Source organism: Sapajus apella, unplaced genomic scaffold (assembly GCF_009761245.1).
Source record: "Sapajus apella isolate SASKATOON/1434 unplaced genomic scaffold, GSC_monkey_1.0 scaffold48, whole genome shotgun sequence".
Lineage (NCBI taxonomy): Eukaryota > Metazoa > Chordata > Mammalia > Primates > Cebidae > Sapajus > Sapajus apella.
In genome coordinates, this window is record NW_022436988.1 from 10826170 (window position 1) to 10834162 (window position 7993).

At 43.9% G+C, this 7993-nt stretch overlaps 1 long non-coding RNA gene across 1 annotated transcript in view; it reads left to right on the top strand.

The window, feature by feature from the left end:
- Window positions 1-1946: 1946 nt before the first annotated feature.
- The window catches only part of LOC116525742, a 27236-nt gene continuing 21189 nt past the window's right edge, over window positions 1947-7993 (top strand). The window contains exon 1 of the long non-coding RNA XR_004257800.1: window positions 1947-2057. This is a non-coding gene — a long non-coding RNA (uncharacterized LOC116525742). The remainder of the gene's footprint in view (window positions 2058-7993) is intronic.

The window sequence follows — 7993 nt, forward strand, 5'->3', positions numbered from 1 at the left end:
TTTCATTTGAAAAGTTTCATTTCCTTTGCCCATTGCAGCACTATTCACAATAGCAAAGACATGGAATCAACATAAATCTCTGTCAATGACATATTGGATAAAGAAAATGTGGTACCTATACACCATGGAATACTATACAACCATAAAAAAGAACAATATTTTGTCTTTTGCAGGAACATGGATGGAGCTGGAGGCTATTATCCTTGGAAAACCAACACAGGAACAGAAAGCCAAATACTGCATGTTCTCATAAGTCAGAGAAAAATAATGAGAACTCACGAACACAAAGAAGGGAACAACAGATACTGGGGTCTACTTGAGGGTTGCAGATTGGAGGAGGGAGAGGGGCAGAAAAATAACTACTGACTATTAGGTTTAGTACCGGGGTGATGAAATGATCTGTACATCAAACTTCTGTGACACAATTAACCTATTTAACAAATCTGCATGTGTACCTTTGAGCCTAAAAGTTCAAAAAAAGAGAAAGCAACAGCTACTTTCATCCATTCACTGATGGGCTACAACTTTCTCCCATAGGAAGGTGCTCTCCCTAGCTGGTATTTTATAGTGATTTAAAAGCACAGGTTGAAAAATCCCTACTGGCCTGGCCAGCCTTGAGACTCCCCTGACTTCAGGTCTTTCATTTACAATGGAACTGAGCACCTTCCTTGTTGGGGGTGATCAGCTGTCCCAGCTTGCCCAGTACACCCAGTTATAGCCAATGAGATGGTTTGGCTGCATCCCCACCCAAATCTCACCTTGAATTGTGCTAACCCCCACGTGTCAACAGCGGGGCGAGGAGGAGATGATTGAATCATGGGGGTGATTTTCCCCATACTATTCTTATGGTAGTGAATAAGTCTCACGAGAGCTGATGGTTTTGTAAATGGGAGTTCCTCTGCACAGTCTCTCTTGCCTGCCACCACACAAGAGAATACTTTGCTTATCTTCTGCCTTCCGCCATGATTGTGAGGCCTCCTCTGCCACATGGAACTGTGAGTTCATTAAACCTCTTTTTCTTTATAGATTTCCCAGTCTTGGGTATCTCTTTATTAGCATCATGAGAACAGACTAATACAGCCAAATTCTAGATAGCCCATCAGTGCTGAGCAAACTGAAACATTTCATCCCCCTCTATGAGAAAGAAATAAGAAAATGTGTGCAATATATATAACACAGTGCCTGGCACATAAGGAAAGCTCAATTTATTAGGTATTATTAAATGGATTGGAAGGGGTCAAACTTGGTCTCCCCCCTCCACCTCCATATGCATTTTATAAAATAAGAAGGAAATGCAACTTTCCATGACCAGATGTCAGATTGGGCCACAATCTTCCTGATGACCCTGAGGGATTTGGAGCAGTGTGTCATCCATCCATGGTTGAGTGTGGAGTATAGACAGGATGGGAATTGAACAGCCATATGAACAAGGGTGCTCTGTTGTTCTCATTTTCTCTGCGGATTTCATCTCAGCCCAATTCTTCTTCCCAGGGATATGTTCAATCCTGAGCTTCTGGGGTCCCACATTTTCAACTTTATAAGGTTGGTACAAAAGTAATCATGGTTTTTGCCATTAAAAGTAATGTCAGCCAGGCATGGTGGCTCACGCCTATAATCCCAGCACTTTGGGAGGCCGAGGCGGGCAGACCGCAAGGTCAGGAGATCGAGACCATTTTGGCTAACACAGTGAAACCCCATCTCTACTAAAAATACAAAAAATTAGCCAGATATGGTGGCACGCACCTGTAGTCCCAGGTACTAGGGAGGCTGAGGCAGGAGAATTGCTTGAACCCAGGAGGTGGAGGTTGCAGTGATCCGAGATCTCGCCACTGGTGAGACTCTATCAAAAACAACACATAGTCAACGCTTTCTATATCACAGGTGACCTTTAATCCCATTTTTATTTTTACGTATAGTAACTCATTAAACTTAGCAACCCATGAAGTAGCAATGTTGTTTTCCGCATTTTGCAGATGAGGACACAGAGACACAGAAAGATGGAGAAGCTTGCCCAGGGTTTAAGAATTTAGCTGTCAGGAGACAAGATGCAAATCAAGGTAGGCTGGAATCCTTCAGTCTTGCTTTCCTCACCTGTAAAAATGGGCTAATATGAACTGCATACCTGTTTGTAGGGCTGTCGAAAGAATCAGATGATTTGGTGTATGGGAAAACACATGGTTAGCTTTCAAGTATTAGCCAAATATGCCCTCATTATTTTTTCATCACACTTTTATTTGCTCACTCTTGCTGTATGGTCTGAAACGGCAAACATTTTGAGAGTTCGTAGGACTGCCCCGACGAGGTAGGTCCTTTCTGTCATCAGGGACACAAAGCCTTATTTCTTTGGAACCCTCCCCTTGGGGATGAAACTTAGAACAACGAATTGTCCCAAACTTAGGTCAGCAATGGCCCCACCTTTCCCCCTCTTTCAAATAGCCCTTGTTGCTATGAGACGCAGAGCACCAAATGAGGTCCCCGGCATCACCTTTGCACAGCACAAAAGTAGACCATCCTGCTTTGAAGATGGGAAACAGATGACAAAGTTTAGGCGGGGATTGAGTTACCATTCTGCAGCCTCACACTGCAAACTAATTAGAATTCAGGTCTGTTTGAAAGAGTCCAACCAAACAATGATGTCCTTAGAACACGTGTTGAACGGAGCTGAACATCCGAGCTTGGGTTTTCCTTGGATTAGAAAGTTCGGCAGAGACGGTGTGTGTACACCGTGCAAACTATTCGCTATTCTCCAGTCCCTGTTTGCACACACCCACATGACACCCACTCTGATTAATGAAGGCTACATATGCACACTGACATCGGCATTGCAGCTCCAGAAGCATTAGAAATCTCCCCAGGTGTAGCTAGTTTATTTTCAGGTGTGGACAGGATGGTCATTAAAAACAGAGCCAGATTTGGTCTCCTACCTAAACTCAACACCTCCTCTGCCCCTCCCCTGGCAGCAGTTTTATGCCTGTGGAGCCTGTCTTTTGCTTGTTGGGCATGCAAACCTTTCACTCATCAGAGGCCCGGAGTACTTTGGAAGCCTCGGATGTGTCAGTATCAGTAAACTAATGGAAGCCATGTGTTCGCAGAATGGAAAAAACCTGGCATCCTAAGGCCCCAGACATGTCTTGCCATAAACGGGTCTAAAGTAGAGACTCTGAGTCTTTTTCTCTTTATAGTAGGTTGTTGGCCACCCTGCTGATTAACTGTTGATAATGCTATTTCAAATGATTCCATTCCTAAACATGAAGATCTCATTCTCCAAGGGCAAGGGAAGCAGCTAAGATTTATTGAATGTATATTAGGTGCTACGCAATTTAACAATTTAATGATGAGCACGATGATTACATCACCTGCTGCGTGCTTGTGCTCGGTGCAAAGGCCTGCTGAGAGCTTTATGTTGACTCATTTATTTAATCCTGACCCCAAGTTGGGAGGTAGGTATTGTCATCCCGTTTTATGGAAAGGAAACCCTTCCTTGGGAGGGCTGAGTAATGTGTCTCCTGGTGGTCAGGAGTGGGTTGGGTCAGTCACCTATGCTTGGTGTACTTTTTTTTTTTTTTTATCCCCAGGGCACAATAACTTGGAAAGGTAGGAATTATGGTGCTAATTTTGTAAGAAAGCTGAGATTTAGAGAGTTGGAATAAATTTTCTAAAAACACATGACTGGCTGGTAAATGACAGCAGAGAGAGGAGATCCTCACATAGTCTCTAAAAGTCAGTGTATTCTTCTGTGATTTGCCACAAGGCAGAGTTTCTAAGGGGAGAAGGTTTAGATTTCCCAATAGTCAGACCAGGTGAGGTGCATACTTAATGTCTGCATCATACCAGAAGCTTGAAAAGAGAGAGAGGTTTTTAAAAGAATCGGGTTATTCATAGAAATGCCAAATTATTAAAGTCGTCATTAAGGAAACTGAAATGTTTTGGACTTCTAGGTTGGGTGTTTTATATTTTTGGTTCTTCAGTAAAAAACAATGTCAAAATCTCAGTGGCTGAAAATTATGAAGATGTATTGTTTACTTACACTACACATTTACCATGTGATATGGTTAGGCTTTGTGTGTGCCCCCACCCAAATCTCATCTTGAATTGTAATCCCCATGATTCCCATGTGTCAAGGGAGAGACCAGATGGAGGTAATTGAATCATGGGGTGGTTTTCCCCATGCTGTTCTCATGATAGTGATTTCTCAGGAGATCTGGTAGTTTTATAAGGGGGAGGGGGCTTCGTTCATCGCTCAGCAGTCTTCCTTCCTACCACCTTGTGAAGAAGGTGCCTCGCTGCTTTTTTGCCTCCCACAATGATTGTGAGTTTCCTGAGGCCTCCCCTGCCATGCTGAACGGTGAGTCAATTAAACCTCTTTCCTTTATAAATTTCCCAGTCTCAGGCAGCTCTTTATAGCACTGTGAAAACTAATACACTGTGGGTCAGCCAGCAGGAGTATGGGATGATGCAGTAAGGTGAGGTGGCTCTGGGCTACTTTGTCCTCCCCAGAGGAGGCAATATGGAAGACCTTCCACCCACTGGAATCTCCCTGGCCTCAGTGGCATAGAGGAGGCAGCATGGGAAGGTTTGCATTGACTCTTTAAAGTTTTCTGCCTGAAAATGTCTCATTTCTTGTTCATGTTCTCTTGGCCAAAGCATATCTCATGGCATACCTGACTTTGAGGAGATGGGGTTTAGCATTGCCCGCCATATGCATTGAAGGAGAAAACCCAGCATACTGAGGAGCAGCCTCACAGTCACCATTTTGCAGAGAGAAGTAGTGAGGTGAAGCGGACAGTAATTTTTTTCAGTGCTCAGAGCCCTCAAATGTGTTAATCCTTCCCAGATGGGGAGGAGGGAAGGCCGGTAGCTCCCCCTTGTATTTGAATAAATGCAAGCAATAAGACACAGTCGTTTCTTCTCCAGACACCTCGCCTTCAAATGTCCCACCTGATCCCAATTAACAAGCCTCTGTCTTCTGACTACAATAGAAGCTGGGTTTATGGCCTTTTCCACCCATAGACTAAGGGCTGCTTTCTTCGGGAGTTTTGTGAGTTTAGAGTGAAGCCTTGCTGCTCTTGGCATGAAAACAGCTGCAAGCATAGAGCTGATCCTCTGCAGGGCGATCACCCTGGCTGTTAGCTTCCCTTCCTGTCCCCTCTTCCCCAGGCCTTGTTGACCATCTCTTCCCATGCAGCATCTGAATCCTGGGGAGCAGCCTGAGGGTGGCCGCTTTGGGGCCAAGGGGTTCTAAAGCCTCCCAATTAAGAGGCCAGGTGAAACTTAGGAGTCATCTGAGGGTTTCATCTTTTCCCATTAACTTGTAGTACATCCCTCTTTGCTTCAGCTTACTCATTATAAAAACCAGCTGCCCTCCCAAGGAGCAGTCTGCTGTCTAGTCAGCCACAGCTCACAGGGCAACCTGGAATCCAAGGCTCTGAGACCCGCTCCCTTGGTCCCATATCATGGCTTTTACCAGCTTCATCCGTTTTTGGGGATGAAAGGCTGGGTCTGAAAGGTCAGTTCTGATGATTCTGGGCTTTTTAATTAAAGTCACATGAATTTCTCACTCCTTTACGGCAGTCATCCTAGGGCCTGGTTTAGCTCGTACCTAGCTCCCGAAGGAATAACTTTGACATGTCTTTAAAAATTCACTGCAAACTGAGCTGTTTTCAAAAGTAAAGTCTGATTTTAAAAAATCGTTCCTCCTTTTCCTTTTGTGGTTCATTATCATCTTCTAAATTTCTCTTTCCTTTTCTCTCTTTCTTAAAACTGGAAGTATTTCACCCTGGCTTGCCAAATGATTTTTATCTCGGTAGAAAAAGAACTCGCTATTTCCTGAAAATCTACCACTGCCCCAACCCCTTTTTAAATGCATTTCGTGCTGGGAATCAAAGTCAGGTAACTTGATAAGGAGTTAATGAACACAAATTAATTCTGTCGGCATTTAAAAGAGGGACAGCCTGGCCTCACAGAGTTATCTTATTTGCTTTTCTGGACATGACACTTTCTGGTTCTAACACTGTTGGAAAATCTAGGTACTTGAAGGAAATAAATAAAGGCATGCTATTTTCCCACTGGAGTAAGGTGATTATGTATGTGTAAATTATTCAGATAATTTTGGGGGGTGGGTGGGAGAAATATCATTCTAACACATCTGGCTAATTGCATGTAAATTGTCATCTTGACCCTCTGTCATGTGGATAATTTGCATTAAATCCTGGGATAGGGAACGGGAATTTTAAATAGTGTTTGTGTGACAGCTGCAAAAACAGTATTTTAATCATCCTGGGTCTCTCCTCCTGGAACAGGCTTGTACAGCAATAAGAGAGGTCCCTGACCTTCACTCTTCTTGGTTTTCTGAGGCTTAAATTCCCAAGGACAGAACATGCTTGCTCCATAATCCTTCTGGACGTGGAGAAAGACTTCCCAGTTTGAGGAAATACGTATTTTTCAAAGCTGACAACGTTCTATACTCATGTAGAACTATTGAATGATGTTGCTTTAAAAGTGACATCGAAAAAAGGTAATGTGGTGGTGGGGGTAAGAGGCCACACTTTTATATCTGGTCCTGTGAAATAGGACTGTGTGTCTTTGAGGCAGAAAGAATCAGGGCAGTGCTCTGGAGATCGCTGTTGTGTGGTGTATGGTAGGAGTGACAGCTGGAGGTCGAGGACTGCCAATGTCATGCTTGAGGGTTTGCTCTTAGTATTGGCTTCCCAAGAATATGAAATCATAATGTAGAGAGGACCAGAGGCGAGTAAGTAACATCCCAGGAGATTTGTGTTGCTTCCTCTGGCCAGGAAGGACTAAATAAACATCAAGATACTTCCTCCTTTTCTTATTTCTTCTTTTCTAATTTGTTAGCAGCTCTTTCTAATGATGTTAGCAGCTCTTTCTAATGTGGGTGACGTTAGAGGAGCCGGAGGGTGAAGGGAAAGTCGGAGAGGTGTCCGATACTGCTCCATTTCTTTGTCCAACTGCACTTTCTCTCTTTCCTTTATTTTCCTCATTGGAGAATGAGGCTATCCTTATTTTTTCATTTTTTTTAGAATCAGATAAGCCTGTAATCCCAGCACTTTGAGAGGCTGAGGCAGGTGGATCACCTGAGGTCGGGAGTTTGAGACCATCCTGACCAATACCGAGAAACCCCATCTCTGCTAAAATACGAAATTAGCCAGGCGTGGTGGCGCATGCCTGTAATCCCAGCTACTTGGGAGGCTGAGGCAGGAGAATTGCTTGAACCCAGGAGGTGGAGGTTGTGGTGAGCTGAGATCGTGCCACTGCACTCCAGACTGGGCAATAAGCTAAACTCCTTAAAAAAAAAAATCAGATGAATGTCTCAAGCCTCTCTTCACATAATTCCCAGATTCCCTGCTTCAGGACAGCCTGGTATTCACGGAGTTACCATCTCCCAAGAATGGAGCGCATCTTCTTCATTTACCAGTGGGGACATGTGGGAGCACCATGTTCATGATGAACAAATTCAGGTTCAAGCAAGTTAAGTCAGTTTCTTTCAGGGCAAATAAAAAGTATTATCAGAATCAAGGCCAGGTTTTCCGTCTTCCTTAATTCCTGATATGTTTCTATATGAGTTAATTGTGTTTTACTGTAAGCAAAAAGAAGCTCTTTGCACGTATGTAGAACATAAGCTGTCAGTGGAAGGCTGACCTGACAGGAATCACTATGTGCAACATCTAGGACTTCTGAAAGGATTCACCAGAAGCCAATGAGAATGAATATAAGCAAAAGAAGATAATTTTTGTTCTGAGTAGCATCTCTCAGAAAACAAGACCAGAGTATAGCTGTCCTCAAGAAGTGATGAAACTAGGCTCTATAGCTTATAAATGTGCTCCTCTCCATACAGTGAAGCTGTGTGCCTGTTCACAAGCTTTCTCTCTCTCCTCTCTCTCTCCTCTCTCTCTCCTCACTCTCTCTCTTCTCTCTCTCTCCTGTCTCTCTCTCCCTCCCCTCCTCTCTCCCTCCCCTCCTCTCTCCCTCCCCT